Source organism: Mesoplodon densirostris, chromosome 17, assembly GCF_025265405.1.
Source record: "Mesoplodon densirostris isolate mMesDen1 chromosome 17, mMesDen1 primary haplotype, whole genome shotgun sequence".
Taxonomy (NCBI): Eukaryota; Metazoa; Chordata; class Mammalia; order Artiodactyla; family Ziphiidae; genus Mesoplodon; species Mesoplodon densirostris.
The window spans coordinates 72,113,540-72,129,138 of NC_082677.1; positions in this window are offsets into that span (position 1 = coordinate 72,113,540).

Genomic DNA, 15,599 nt, shown 5'->3' on the forward strand with positions numbered 1-15,599 from the left:
GTTTTGCACGGTATGTGGGCCTCTCACTCTTGTGGCCTCTCCCTTGGCAGAGCACAGGCTCCGGATGCACAGGCTCAGCAGCCATGGCTCACGGGGCCAGCTGCTTCGATCCTCTCGGATTGGGGCACGAACCCATGTCCCGTGCATCAGCAGGTGGACTCTCAACCACTGCGCCACCAGGGAAGCCCTAAATGTTGTTATGTTTTTAAACATGACAAAAATATTGATACATTGGACATCATCAAAATAAAGAAAACATCTCTGTTTATAAATAGAAGACATTAGGAAAATGTAAAAACAAGCCACAGGGACACAGAAAATATCTTTAATATATACATATATACACATATCTGCATCCAAAATAGAAAAAGAACTACAAATCAGTAGCAAAATATAAGTAACTCAATAAAAAATTGGGAAAAGATTTTAATAGTTGCTTTAAAAAGAAGATAAATATCCAAAAAAGCACATAAAGTGCTCAAGTCATCAGGGAAATACATATTAAATCCACAATAGGATATCATTTCTCACCTACTAGAATTGCTAAAACAAAATAGAAAAACACATGAACACATTAAAGTTGTGAGGATATGGAGCTAATGGAACTCTCATACAATTCCTTGTGGGAACATAAAATAGTACAATGACTTCAGGAGACTGTTTGGCAGTGCCTTATGAAACTAAAGATACAGCTACACACTGATTCAGCAAGTTCTCTTCTTCACATTTAACCAAGAGAAATAAAAATTGGTGTATATGAAAGATGTGTACAAGTATGTTTATGTCAGCTCTAGTCATAAAAGCAAACACTAAAAACTAACAAGAGAATGGACAAGCAAATTGTGGTATGTTCATACAATGAAAACTTCTTAACAATAAAAAGAAATAAAATGTAATTCACACACCAATATGGATGAATCTAAAAAACATTAGGTTGAGTAGAAAAAAAGGCCAGACACATAAGAGTTTATACATTATGAGTTCATGTACTTAATGCATATAAACAAGCAAAACTAGAATATAGTAGTAGAAATCAGAGTGATAGTTACCTATCAATGGTACATTTGTCCCAGAAGAAAGCACAAGGAAACTTTCAAAGTTGATGATATATCTTGATTTAGATGATGGTTACTCAAGTGTGCACAGTTATCAAAATTTATTGAATCATATACTTGAAATCCGTACACTTCATCATTCCATTATATAAAAATTTATCTCAAATCATATACATATCAGCTCAAGTGCACATGAAATATTCTCCAGGATAGACTTTGTGCTAAACCATATAAAAACCTCCAGAAATTTAAAAGGGTTGAAGTCATACAAAGTACATTCTCTGAACACAATGGAATGAGATTAGAAATCAATATAGAAAGAAAATTGGAAAGTTTACAAATGTTGAAATCAAACAACATAGGTCAAAGAACAAATCTAAAGAGAAAATTAGAAAATACTTTGAGATGAACAAAGATGAAGACCCAACATATCACAATTTTTAGGATACAGCTGTAGTAGTATGCAGAGGAAACTTTAAGTTGTAAACCTCTATGTTTCAAATCAATAATGTAAACTTGACCCTGAAAAAAGAATTGTGCACTAAGCCTAAACCAAGCAGAAGCAGAAAGCAGGAAATAATAATGACTAGAGCAGAAGTTAATGAAATAGAATAAAGAAAATCAAAGAAACAAAAGGTTTTTTCTTAAACGTCAACATATTTGACAAACCTTTAGCTGGAATGAGAGAGAGGGAGAGAACCCAAATTACTAAAATCAAGAATGAAAGAGAATCGTGGCCAAGTGGAATTTATCTCAGAAAAACAAGGTTGGTATAATATGTGAAAAGCAATTAATCTCATACTCCTTATCAATAAAATAATGGACAAAAACCACCAGGTCATCTTACTAGAGGCAGAAAAAACATTTGACAAAATCCAGTGCCCTTTCATAATAGAAACACTCAACAAACTAGGAATAGAAGGCAACTTTGTCAACCAGATAAAGGGTGTGTATGAACACAGCTAACATCATACTTAATGGTGAAAGACTGAATCAGGAACAAGACAGGGATGGTTGCCCTTACCATCCTTGCCCATACCATACTGTTATTCAATATTGTGCTGGAAATTCTAGCCTGAGAAATTAGGCCAGAACATAAAATAAAAGCATCCAGACTGGAAAGGAAGTAGTAAAACTATCCCTATTTACAGATGACATGATCTTGCATACAGAAAGTCTTAACGAATTTATTAAACATTTTTAGAACTAATAAACAACTTCAGCAGGCTGCAGGGGGTATGATCCATATGCAAGAATCAAGTTTTTTTCTATATGCTAGCAATGAACAATCTGAAACAAAATTAAGAAAACAATTCCATTGACAATAACATCCAGTAGAATAAAATACTTAGGAAAAAATGTTAACAAAAGAAGTACAAAATCTATACTCTCAAAATTACAAAACATTGTTTAAAGAAATTAAAGAAGACCTAAATAAATGGAAAGAAATCTTGTGTTTATGGATCAGAAGACTTACTATTGTTAAAAAGACAAAACTCCCCAAATTGACCTACAGATTAAACACAACTCTTATCAAATACCAGCTCAAATTTTTACAGAAATTGACAAGCTGATCCTGCAATTAATATGGAAATGCAAAGTCCCCAGAATAGTCAAAACTATTTTGAAAAGTAATAAGATCAGAGATCTCAACTGCCCAATTTCAAAACTTACTACAAAGCTACAGTAATCAAGACAGTGTTGTACTGGCATAAGGATAGACATATATATATATAGAGAGAGAATATAGACTATAATTCAGAATCCAGAGTAAACCATTACCTTTGTGGTCAATTGATTTTCCACAAGGGTGCCAAGAAAATTCAATGTGAAAAGAATAGTCTTTTCAATAAATGACACTGGGACAACTGGATAGTCTCATGCAAAAGAATGAATTTGGACCCCTTTTTCACAGAATATGGAAAAAAATTAACTCAAAATAAATCATGGACAGAGATGTAAGAGTTAAAATAATAAATTCTTACAAGAAAATATGAGTAAATCTTCATGGTCTTGAATAAGACAAATCTTTAAAATGACACCAAAAGCACTAGTAACAAAAGGAAATGGAGATAAATTGACTTCACCAAACCTAAAACCTTTTAGACTCAAAGGGCACCAAAAAGTGAAAAGATAACCTACAGAAAGGGAGACAATATTTGCAAATCTTATATCTGATAAGGGACTTGTATCTTGAATATATACATTTCAACTAATAATAAAAAGACAAATAACTTATTTAAAATGTGGGCAAAAATAAAAACCTGAATAGACATTTCTCCAGAAAAGATATACAAATGATCATTATCATTAGTAATTAGGGAGATGCAAATCAAAACCATACTAAGATACCACTTCCTATCCACTGCTGTTAGTTCTCAGATTGGCCCCATACATGGAGGGCAAGGATAGACCAAAGAAAGAGGTAGATGACTCCAGATTGACAATTTCAATTACAAGGTAACTTACCTAAGAAGCTTATCTTGGGTGACAACAAGAGGAGCAGATCTCTGCACCCACCCACCAGAATCATAAAAGTTTATATAGAGACCTTAATGGTGTTTAGCAGTGTGTTCAGTCCAGATGGTTTCAATAACATCTTACTCTCTCAAGACTGCAATTTTGAAACAACTCTTAGTGTGAGAACGATGGGTGAAATGTACACTCCAAGGACAGGGGAGTGGGTGAGGAGCATGGGATTCCCCAGGTCCACTTCTTGGCACCATATCCTCTTGATGACCTCCTCCAACAAGTATGCTGGCTGTAATCAAAGGGACAGATAATAACAAGTGTTGGCGAGGATGTGGAAAAACGGAAACCCTCCTCCATTACTGGCAGCAATGAAAAATGGTGCAGTTTCTTTGGAGAACAGTCTGACAGTTCTTCAAAATGTTAAACAGAGTTGGAGCCACCAATTCTGCTTCTAGGTATATGTTACCCAAGAGTAATGAAGATCTATGTCCAAATAGAAGCGTGTACATGAATTTTTATATAGGCATTATTCATAGTAGCCAAAAGATGGAAAAAACGCAAATGGCCAGCAAGGATAATTAGCATGTGACATAGTCATAGGATGAAATATTATTCAGCAATGAAAAGGAATGAAGTACAAATACATATCATAACACAGATGAACCTTGAAAACATTATGTTAAGTGAAAGAAGCCACTCAAAAACGACTAAATATTATATCATTCCATTTATATGAAAAGTCCAGTGTAAGCACTTATATACAGACAGAAAGTAGATTCGTTGTCACCCAGGGCTGCAGAGGAGGAGGAGAATGGAGAATAGTTGGTATGTGTATAGAGTTTCTTTAAGGGATGATAAAAACACACTAAAGTTGGGGCTTCCCTGGTGGCGCAGTGGTTGAGAGTCCACCTGCCGATGCAGGGGACACGGGTTCGTGCCCCAGTCCAGGAAGATCCCACATGCCGTGGAGTGGCTGGGCCCGTGAGCCACGGCCGCTGAGCCTGCGCATCCGGAGCCTGTGCTCCGCAACGGCAGAGGCCACAAAAGTGAGAGGCCTGCGTACCGCAAAAAATAAAAAAAATAAAAAATAAAAATACACTAAAACTAATACACACCATTAGTGAATATCCTAGAAAACATAGAAGGGTAGGCTTAAAATTGGTGAATTGTATGTAGTGTGAATTACATCTCAATAAGAGAGTTTTACACACACGCATGCACATACATATGCACACACAAAGAACAAAAGCAAAATTACTCTTCCAAACTCAGTTAAATACAAGTTCCTTAACTGGGAGTGAACATTTTCTCAGATAGGGGTATTTTGTAGATGTGAGTTATTCATTGTGTTACCATCTAGCACAGAAAAATCAGTTGGAAGAAAAGCAATGAAGGAAAACACAACAGTGTCAGGAGGCTTGGTTTGCATTCGTGTTGAGCTATCAGTTCCACTTGGGCCAGTTGTCTATCATCTCTGGACTTCAGTGACTTCACATGTAATATAGGGTGTTCGGACCAGAAAACCTCTGAGGTCCCCTTTCTCCAAAATTCTATGCACTTTTTCATTGAATAGCTGGATTTACACTTTCATTACCATAATAATATCTCTCTGTTCAGCATGTCTCCTACAATATTTTTCCATTTAATACCAAACTATCTGAAGCCTTTTTCCTGAACTGATATAGATGTGGTCTTGCTTCTAAATCAGGACAAACAGTGATCTGTTATTTGAATGCCCATTGTGGTTATTTGTTACCTGCCAATTTTCTTGAGATGGACAGTCTAGTTAGAAGAAAACCCTGAGGAGACAAACTGTACAAGAGGGCTTCATTTTACAGTCACAGAGGTGTTAATTTTGGATTTAACTCTGTTTTTGAGAAATCAGTCCCAATGCTGATGACATTTGCTCAGATTTTAGAGTGTCAGAATACCAGTTGGCCAGTAGCACAGATATTTGTTATTCACACTCTTCTTAACACATAATGCATTTCTAAACATAAAATAGCAACTTCCAAACATGCAGAATAAAGTGGTGGTTTCTATGCATTACTAAGAAATTGAATACTGTGTCAGTGGAGAAGAGAATGGACTTCAGATAGAGGATACGTTAAATTGTGCGTAGATGTCCATAATATTGAGTCTGAGGGAGGGATGGAGCACACTGTTTAAAACCTTCTCACTCCAGCAAAGGTCAGTGCCTCCATAAAGTATGAGAAGATGTACTTCAAACACTTGATTACTCATAGATGAGTCCATTATGATGTGAGTTATTGATGCTTATGGTGGAAAGTCTGGAAACTGAATTCCTGAGCTTCACATAAAACCACAAAAACTTACACCAAACATTCTTGCATATTGGTTTAAAACAAGTTTCTTTTAGAATTATGTCTAAAGTCTTCACATTTCTTTTCTTTTCCAATTATTGAATAACAACAAGAATAGCTCATAGCATAAGAATCCTTCTTTGCCCAGATACAAGTTTCACAGGGATTATGTTTGTTTGACCTGTGAAGCATGTATTAGTTCTGAAGTACAGTTCGTTTCTGAACTATCTGAATCTATGACCCGCAAAGGGAGAGGTCAGGCTGTCATAAACCCTAAGAGAGAGAAATACTCTGAAGTTCTCTAGGGGGGTGACAATAAAGAAGTCCTTACTAGGGAATGTGTTGTCCTTTGGGAGCCCAGGACACTTGAAGACATCACGCTATGAGTTCTTTCTGACCCATCCTCCACTCTAAATAAGTACACACAAATCAAACCAAGTCACAACACAAGCCCACAGAAGGCTTGGGTGGGGAAATGGCACAAGAGGAAGTCTGACAATTTAGGCAAGAAAAATAGGAGGACAGACCCACATTCTTCTTTAAACAATGTTTACGAGCTGATTGCAAAAGGCTTTCCTTCTCCACCAGGAAAAGTGTTTGGCTGAAATTTTCTCTCTCTCTCCCTTCTTTCCTCCCTCCCTCCCTCCATCCCTTCCACCCTCCCTCCATCCCTTCCACCCTCCCTCCCACCCTGCCTCCCTCCATCTCTCCCTCCCTCCCTCCCTCCCTGACTTCCTTCCTTCCTGCCTTCTTTCCTCTCTCTCATTTCTACCTTTTGTAACAATACGCAGAAAAATCAACTTACTCCTAAAGAACATTACAAATATTTGAAGATAAACATCGTATCTATTATGGATTGAATTGTGTCCCCACAAAATTTATATGTTAAAGTCCTAACACCCAGTGCCTCAGAATGTGACCTTTTTGGAAATAGTGTGGTTCCAGACGTAACTAGTTGAGGTTATACTGAGGTAAGGCAGATCCCTAATCCAACATACTGGTGTCTTTATAAAATGAATGCCATGTGATGAGAAAGCTACATGTACTGGGAGAAGGTGATGTGAAAGAACAGGAAGCACAACATCTACAAGGAATCCCAAAGATGGCCAGCAAACCACCAGAAGAAGGTATGGGAGAGGAGGCATGGAACAGCTTCTCCTTCCCAGCCCTCAGAAGGAAGCTATCCTGCTGACACCTTGATCTTGACCTCTGGCCTCCAGAATCATGAGGCACTATGTTTCTGTTGTGTAAACCACCCAGTCTGTGGTGGGTGACTTACAGTATCCATTGTAAGTTTCTCCACTAAGAACAGTTATTAGTGGGAATACACCTTGATATGTGACTGCCTCTTGATCTTGGAAGCATTTCAAAACCACTCTCCAAGTCAGTTGAAACTAAACTCTCAAACGTCATAAATGACAGCTAATTTTCTAAATGTGGTTCTTTTCTCATTCTGCATCTTTTACAGCACTGTGGACCTTCTCTTGATTGTTAAATATTCAATAAAGTTCAATTTGCTTTTTCATTTTGGGCTTCCTTTTCTTATTCAACAAAATGATTTTATGCTCATTTTTAAAAGCCCCATTATTCTAATTTTAGGACTCTAACATCTTAGTGTGATGGAGTGATTCAAAATGCTTCCCTCTCAAACTCTAAACCAACCAGCAGATATTTCAGGATCTTTCTCTTAGGGCTGTCATGATCATCATCAGCAGTACCAGAACTTTCCTGAGCTTTTGCTATATGGAACATACTACAGATGCAGCACAGTTTGCTGCTTTTACATGCATATTATTACCCTGCCTCTGTGAGAGTCTGTTTCGTGCGTCAACCTGACTGCTGTATGGGGTCCCCAGCCATCTGTCAAACATGATTCTCCATGTGTCTGTGAGGGTATTTCTGGATGAGATGAACACTGGAATCAGTAGACTAAGGCAGATTGCCCTCTTCAATGTGAATTGTCCTCAGCCAATCAGGTGAACACTGAAGAGAAAATAAGGCTAACCCCCTTCCTGATAAAAGGGAATTTCCTCCTGCCTGACCATCTTGAAATGGGATATTGGTCCTTTCCTGCCTTCAGACTTGGACTTAAACCTTAGCTTTTCTTGGGTCATAAGCTTGATGGCTTTTGGACTAGAACTTACACCATCAGGTTTCCAAGATTTCAGGCCCTTGGATCCAGATTGGAAGTAGACATGTGTGTGAGTGAGGTGTGTGTGTGTGTGTGTGTGTACACACATATATATATAGTAATAGGTCTCCTATAGCGTTATGTTATATACATTATATATATATATATATATATATATATATATATATATATATATATATATATATATATATATATATATATATACACACATCCTATTGGTTCTATTTCTCTGGAGAACCCTGACTAATACAACCTCATAACACTATGGGAGGCATACTATTCTATTTACATTCTTCAGGTGAAAAAATTGAATTGGTCCAGTAACCCATCCAAGGATGACTTAGAAAGAGGCTGAACCAAGATTCAAATGGAGGTCTGTGTGACACTATATCTTTACCTTTATATAGCCTTTTTTCCTTTACCTGAACACACCTAAAACATGATTGCTCTTTCTATTAGGAGTAGCATGGACTTTCCCCATAAATAGGCTCTGGTCCCTAGAAAGACCTTTATCTCCTCTATCTCTCTAACATAAATGCACCTTCCAATTCATTCATGTGTCTCCCTTCACTTGAAGAGTCTCTGGATTCATCATGGTTGCAAAAAGCAGGCAAATTGGATTGTGCACTTTATTCTTTTTTATCCTTCCACTGGGGGTTATCAGCTTGTCTACGGAGCTCATTGGTTGCATCATTCCACAGCTCAAAGGTCTTAAGGGGACCCCCACTGCCTTACGCAGGGCTGGGGCAGGGCTCGTATTCTGATTTGCCCCCCTCTGATGGGTCAGGGCACATCCTTTACCAGTGCTTAAGTATTTTAAGTATCACTGGAATGCATCAATATCCATATTCGGGAGATTTTTCAATCTAAACTTATACTCCAGCTAAAATTCTCATGCAGCAATTGGGCAACTGTCTTCTGAAAATGATTCTCTGGTACATTTTCTCTACTGTAATTTGCTGATCGAGGGCATGATTTCAAGATGCTGATGTAGTCACCATCTCAGCTCTGGTCTACTCTTCCAAACTTTCTGCTCCCTATTTTGCTACAGAAATCCTTCCCTCTGGTCAAACCAGCCTCCACTCTCTGAGCACACTCTGATTTCTGCTCTCTATACATTTCCGAGTGTCAATCACGCAACTGGAGGGACCTCTGGGGATGTATTTATCAAAATCCAATCCATTCTCAATGTCCAGCTCAAAGCTGACTTCCTCAATGAATCTTACTAGACTATTGGTACCAAATGCTACCCTTCTCCTCAACTCTAATTGTTCCACTGCTCGCAGGGCGGGCCGGCTGCGCCCTGGAGTAGAACTCCACATGGATGAGGCCGAGGTTGAAAGGCAAGTAAATGCCACATAGGGAAGAGACCGGGACAGGATTGGAGATGGCTGGGAAGAGACATCTGCACCAGGATCAAGTGACTGGTGCAGAGTTTATTTTTATTTTTTATAAATGTATTTATTTATTTATTGGCTGTGTTGGGTCTTCGTTGCTGCACACGAGCTTTCTCTAATTGCTTTGAGCGGTGACTACTCTTCCCTGTGGTGCGCGGGCTTCTCATTGCGGTGCCTTCTCTTGTTGTGGAGCACGGGCTCTAGGCGGGTGGGCTTCAGTAGTTGTGGCACGTGGGCTCAGTAGTTGTGGCACAGGGGCTTAGTTGCTCCACGGCATGTGGGATCTTCCCAGACCAGGGCTTGAATCCATGTCCCCTGCATTGGCAGGCAGATTCTTAACCACTGTGCCACCAGGGAAGTCCTGGTGCAGAGTTTATTTTCAGCCCTTTGCACACTGTGTTGCTCCCCCAGGGCCAGGTCCTCTAATCCACTCCACAGAAGCCCACACCACCCACTTCCTGCTGTGGTGGAAAGACCCCATCCCTCTCCTCGTGGGATCTGACACACAGCAAGCTGAGGACGTGTCTAAGGGCCATGGACACCTGCACTTCAGCAGAACAGAGGAGAACAGAGCAGAGAAAGATATTCCCTTGCAAGGCTATCAGCCCAGCCCAGACTGAGAGAGCTCTTTAGCTCTCGGTGAAGAAGTGTTCCAGGCCATCTTATGTGGCTGAGTGAGGTTCACCTTCCCAAATGTGCATAGTACTTATGGCCCTTATTGTCTGAACTGGACATGTACACTCTCCGTTATTTAGAGCTCTTATTCAGGTACCTATATCTTTCCTTTCTTTTTTTCTTTGAAGTATACTTGATTTATGTGTTAGTTTCAGGTGTGCAGCAAAGTGATTCGTTTATACATATCCATATTCTTTTTCAGATTCTTTTCCATTATAGGTTCTTACAAGATATTGAATATGTTTCCCTGTGCTATACAGTAGGTTCTTGTTGTTTGTCTATTTTATATATAATAGTGTGTACCTGTTAATCCCAATCTCCTAATTTATCCCTCCCCCTTCCTCTTTGGTAACCATAAATTAGCTTTCTATGTCTGTGGCTCTATTTCTGTTTTGTAAATAATTTCATTTGTATCATTCCCATGTCTTTTCACCTCAACTACCCTGCATACCACCTGGGTAAAGTAACACGACCTAGTAACATTTATGTTTCTCCAGTGACCTTGTATATGGAGATATTCAATACATGTTTATCAATAAAAGTGCTGAGGACAGTTATCCAAGTTAAGAAAGCTAGTGCAGCCCATAAGCTTGCTCAAGGTCTCAAGGTAAGAGGAAGATGGGCCCTTACATTTGTACATTTGATGCTACTTCAGTATTTTCACAACTATGAGCATCTGTCCCATGTTTCCTCCTCTGCCAGTGGCAGAAGTTCTAGAATCCTCTCTGCATCTAGAAACTACAGAAATGTTTTGCTTTCTTTCCCCATTAAAAAATAAATGACACAAATTTCCCTTTGCAGTTGCATAATATACTTACCCCAAATCATACAGATCACTTAATCCAATGTCTGAGTTCATCTTGTTTTTCATGAGAAACATCTCATGAAGTAATTTGACAGTTTATGACTAGGTACAAACATTTAATGTCACTTTTTGCCAGATTTTGAATGCCAAGTTGAAATTTCAAACTTAATGACAGACTTTAATTAGAACAATCTAGGGTTCACATAGTTTAAATTAAAGTGAAGTGGAGGAAGCCCACCAGCTAAATTATTTTTGCTATTTCACATAGAAAATATTTTCCTAAAATCACTTTCTTATGCAGACATTTAGATTGCCTGCCTTTAAAACATTTCAAGATTGTGTTTCTTGTAACCCAGTTTTCTAGTAACAAATCACCTTTATCAATGGTTTGCAAGGAGTTCAGGGCCTTGAGATTTAGCACTTTTCTGCTCAGGAGCTGTTTTTTTCTGGGACTCTCAGCCCTCCAGGGCTTAAGGCAGCATTGACCTCTTCTGACTCATTTTCATTCCTATCTCTCCTGAATCTCGCTTGCCAACTCCAAGACCGTGCCAAACCTCAGTGAGTCTTGGGCCAAAGCACAAACTTCATCCCTTTTATGCTGAAACCACCATCTTCCCATGTATTACCTGCTTAGATGGAAAAAATTAGGGTTCACCTTACAAACCCCGATTGCAGGCTCCAATGACCTGCGATCAGAAAATACAAGATAATTATACCCAGCACCCCTTTGAAAAGTCCCATTGAGGGGAGAACAACTGAGAATGATTTCCCAGTTTTGTTCATGCAAAATAACCATTTAATGGAGCACCATGGAGCTATGTGCCAGTGCTCAAGCTAGCAATGGACCGAAGGAAAACAAACTACTGAATTAAGCTTGGGTTTGAAAAGCTGTCTAGAAAAGAATTTTCTTGGCAACAGTCTTTTAATTCCGTGACGATGAACAAGTTCAACAGAAAAAGCTAGATTTCCCCCTTAGTATCTTCCTCAGTCTTGGTTACCTTTCAGGGACCTTCTACCTAACTGTGATCATCACTGCAGCGCTTGAGTCTTTTTGTCTCCCGTGTAACTGCTGCACTGTGCTGCCTGAAGCCTGGCGCCCAGAAAATTTTGGCAGATCTTTCAGTGATGTCTTTATAAAATAAATAAGCATCTATTGGAACAGTCTATTCGTGGCAAACATGATATCGCTGGTGTAAAGAGACAATACTGGTTTCCAAATCTTTGATGATCACATATTTTGTGAACTGTTTGTTTTTTGTTTGTCACCAGCATTTAAAAAAATAAAATCCAGAAGCTCTTTCCTCCATGTATCTAGCAATAAAAATATTCACAAATGTCTACCACCCAAAACAAAGCAATGGACTCATAAGTCCTCATGAGAGAACTGGGGAAAGTATAAATGGGTAGAAATAACAGTAATGGAGTGTATCCTCTTAAAAAGTGGAGAAATGGAGTCCTTTATGTCCTCAGGAAGGAGCCGTTGACTTAAAATTGTGGGTAAAACTAACACTACTTGTTTTAAAACATAAATTTACAAGCCATTTGAGAGTCCATTAAATTCTCTGGTACGTACTGGAAAAGTCTGGAAATATAATGTCACTGAGACAGCATTAGACAGTAAGTATTAGTCCCAAGAAGAGAAGAAGAGGAGGGAGAGGAAGAGGGAGAGGGAGAGGAGAAAATGAGGAGGAGGAGGGCGGGGAGGAGGAGACGAACAGTCTAAAATTACAGCATCGTCGGCCATTTTGTGTAGGAGCAAAGAGCTTCACCAATTCATACCAGCACTGGAAGAGTATGATAAAATACTTGATATTTATAAAATAACCTTTGTCTATCAAAATATGTATCACAGTATCAAGTCAGTGAAATAAATAATCCACTTAGGAAGATGACCATCAATTTTCTTACATAGATTTTGACACTTCAGGGGAGATCACTTGGCAATAATATCTTTGAATTAAGAAAATGAAATTGATGATACTGCATAACTGAGGTCTCATTTACCATCGTCATGATTCAGTAAAACACTACTATTATTTTCTCACAGATCAAGTCACTCTTTAGAACTCTCATCCATGCTGCTCCAGTCGAGAGTGGTAACAGTAAACATCTGAAATCTCCATATTTTAACATATATTCATATCGATAATAGAAACATGCATATAATGTGTATTTGCCATTGTTCAAAGCACTTTTCTTACATGAACTCATTTAACCTTCAAAATAACCGTATGCATTAGGTCCTATCATTTGCCTCATTTTAAAATGAGAAAAGAATGCACAGAGAGATTAAATAATTTTTCCAAAGTCACACAACTGACCCTATAATACAGTGTTTTGCAGTTTCTGAAAATTCTCTCGTCTTCAATGGAAATTCAGTACCAGGTTTTTTGCTTTAAACCCTATGTGAATTTAAATCTAAATGTTTATAATATGTGGCTTAGTTGGTGACTGCCTCTTGAATTATTTAAATATGTGTTTGTTTCCCCTGAAGACAGAAATTATTCTACTCATCGATTTGTTGTATCTTTCAAGGTAGAGTGGTAAAAAAAATAAGACGTATCAGAAAAGAACAATCAATTAGGACATAGTAAACAATTTTTGCAAGTGATTGCTGTGCACAACAGTACTGTGTACTGCACTTGAATTTCTTCTATCGTATCCCCACCTGGTGGTCACCTACCCACTGCGAACTTGCATTGGGTCTACATTCCAACAAAATGCCTATATCCATCTTGATTTCTAGAAGAGTCCTAATTTACCAAAATTACAAACGCAAAAGTCTCTTATTTGAGGAACACTGGTCCTATAGATTTAAACAAAGTGCCAGTGTGCACTTCCAAGCTCAAGACATCAAACCTACTTAGAAATGGCCAACATCTTGTTAAATTTCCCTTTATTAACATGCCATCCATGTGCAGTAAGTTTACTTGTCATTGAACAAACAAAAAATTATTTGTTTCAGGAGCAGTTACATTCAATAGTTTGCCAAAGCTGGTATCCAAATTTGTTATTCCAGCAAATGATGGGATGAATCTGCATTCATAAGCAAGAATGGATATTTCAAAGCTTCATGAACTGCTCTCTCCCATTGTCTAAAATGACCGTTGCCAAGTGAATGGATATTCTCTGGCAGAGCTGTATAGAAAGCAGCCACAACATCTAGCAATGTGACCAGTATTCACAGGTGTGCGCACACACACACACACAACATACACACACGTATTTATCATAGATGTACAGTCTGGAGAGCTTGCCGTTGTTTAAAACATGTCTAAAGCCCTTTTTAAATAAGGTTGTCTTTTATCTGTGTTATGTTTGCCAAAGGGGAGAGAGGGAGGAGGGAAAAATTAGGAGTTTAGGATTAACATATACACACTACTATGTACAAAATAGATAACTAACAAAGGCCTACTGTACAGCACAGGGACCTATACTCAGTATCTTGTAATAACCTATAAGAGTAAATTGAAAAAATAGATATATACTTATGTATAACTGAATCACTTTGCTATACACCTGAAACTAACACAACATTGTCAATCAGCTATACTCCAATAAAAATAAATAAATAGATAGATAAATAAATAAATAAAAATTAGGTTGTCTATGTAGTGATGAAATTGTATAATTTCTTCAAAACAATGTTTACCTTAAAAATTTTTAAACTTGAAAAAACAAAACCAGTTGACATTAAAGAATAAAAATCTTGGGTGTAATAGGTCTGCTTGACAGAAGTTGACTTTGCATCAGACTCCATTGCAAATAATTTCCTGAAGAAATAGCTTAAAATGCTTAAATTAAACTATTTCAGTAAGAATACCTATCACATGAGTTCTATCTCTAGAATTAGAAAACCTAATTTATAGATTAACTGATTTGTAGTTTATAATAATCCAATTTATAGTCTATAGATAGAATGGTGCTTCCAGTTTTTAACAGATAGATGTATAAGAGTTTTAAACCACTTTGAAAAATAGGCTTTTGATACTCTATCTTTAAATAACTCTAAAAAAGAGAAAATTACTGCTCTTAGGCCAGGTCCAACTGGGCAGCATGTGAAATGCAATGAACAATCCATAATTATCCTGTGGATTTAAGACATGGAACTGGTCATTCAAGGTAGTTCAAACCCTAGTCACCTGCATGTTCTTCAACCAACTGGTTAATTGAAAGAGGAATTATGATGGGAAAAAGGAGATAAAACAGTGACTCTCAGTTTCATGAGGGGTTGGGAAAGCAGGGGTTAGAAGCATACGTACAGTGTTTTTTCCCCTAGATGTGCAAAAACACAAGTCAACCTTCAGCCTGTATCTGTGAGAAACCTCCTGCCTCCAGGAAAAACAAAAGTAAATATGGGCGTGGATAACAAGATATTTCAGGAATACATTGTTCAAACCTGTCTGTTCACCAGCTATGAGGCCACTGGTTATCTTCTAGATGTGCTTGATAATGCTTATGTCAATAAGACTATGACCAAGAGAGAAAAAAAATCTTACTACTGATTTATGAGAACTGCCTTCACAAAACGATTAGGGCTTCTCAGTTCCTTGGGCTGAGTCAATCTTCTAATTGTATTTATAAAGGAAGACAATGAGATCAGGCCATGAGGGGGTGGGAGATTGGATATGAAGACCTCAGGGAAGGGAGGAGATGGGTGACATTTGATGCTGCAGACGTGTACAACATGTCACCCCCCTTGTTTAAGCTCTTACAGTT